Source organism: Dendroctonus ponderosae, unplaced genomic scaffold (assembly GCF_020466585.1).
Source record: "Dendroctonus ponderosae isolate FM_Combo_2020 unplaced genomic scaffold, Dpon_F_20191213v2 Dpon_F_20191213_7, whole genome shotgun sequence".
Lineage (NCBI taxonomy): Eukaryota > Metazoa > Arthropoda > Insecta > Coleoptera > Curculionidae > Dendroctonus > Dendroctonus ponderosae.
The window spans coordinates 7,038,829-7,040,277 of record NW_026018916.1 but is presented as its reverse complement, the minus strand read 5'-3'; positions in this window follow the sequence as shown (position 1 = coordinate 7,040,277).

Genomic DNA, 1,449 nt, shown 5'->3' with positions numbered 1-1,449 from the left:
TCACGTCAAGATAGAAAAACAACTGCTGCCACAGAAAATCCCCCCTAGGGGGGATATAATAGCAAAAACTTTTCTGTGTGGTATATGATTTCTATGATTAGAGGCGGACAGAGATTTTGATCTTTCTCTACTACTTATAATGTGTCTGGCGTTTAGTCAAGTTCGTTAGTAAACATAATACCAAACCTATAAATACCCCCTGGGTTATTAAAATATCACTAGAAGCAAACACACCTTCAGTATATATAGATTGGCAACACAGTCCAAATATAATTTAGGTAGTTGCGTGATTCAACATATTTAACTACCTACTTACGTCTGCGTGTCGTACTGATAGGTATGAGAAAATCAGGATTACTTAGAAACAGTGTTTTAAAATAGACAGTGTCTGTAACTTGTCCTCTATCTGCTGTGCTACCCTGTCCCATAGATTATAACGACAAATCCGTTAATTTTCGAAAATGAGTCTGGTGGATTGAAAATCATCACCCAGTTCCCTGAGGAAATATCAATTTAATTTAGTTCAATTAGTAGAAACAATTAGGCCTTAAATTAAATAATAGGTTGAGACTAACAATAAGCCGTATAATAGGGGTTTCGTAGTAAAATCAGGGCGGTAAAATAACAGTGGTGGTAACAGGTCAAAGTCAGCAGGTAGATCCTGCTTCTTTAGCCGAGCACAAAAGTGTGAAATCTGACCGATTCGTGCTGAAAAAAAGGTACCCATGAGGTTTCATGAGTGATACTCCAAAACCGGCCGCCTTCATCAAACTTGCTACCTGATACCAAGATCGAGGTCAATACTTTGTTGAATCTTTCTGAGAAAATATTCAATGTACAATGTATAGTCGGCGTCACATAAAAGAAGGATGGTCAACCAAAACAGTAGCTGAGAGATTTCGAAAATCGAAGAGCACGATTTATGAAGAGATTAATTAAATTGTCAAATTAAAACAAGTTTGTGACATACATCGTAGATACATATATTTGATGTATTTCACAAAGCCTGATTTACCAAAATCGGGAAAAATCCATTTTAGGAGTCGTCTATTTTTACTTTTACACTGATGACAAATTTTATTTTGTCAATTAACTCTTTCTATGAACTTTACGTAATAATGACTGTTATTAATTCAAAAAAAATGCGGCAATGTTCTTATATGCGATATAAGTATGTACGATACTTTCAGCCGCACTGTGTATTTATTCAATAATTAAGAAACTATTTTTGCGAGAAAGAACTGGAAGCGACGTTGTATTTATAGTTTTCAGGTGATTCACCCAAAAACAAAAGCTATTTTTAAATTTCTACATGTATCTTGCAAAATTCGTATGAACCCCGTGGTTGATGCAAACTTTTTTTAACTGGCCATCGGAATTTTGATCGGAATCGAACGAACCATCTTGTGTATGATTACAAATTTCGAATATTAACTTAAAAAAAAATTA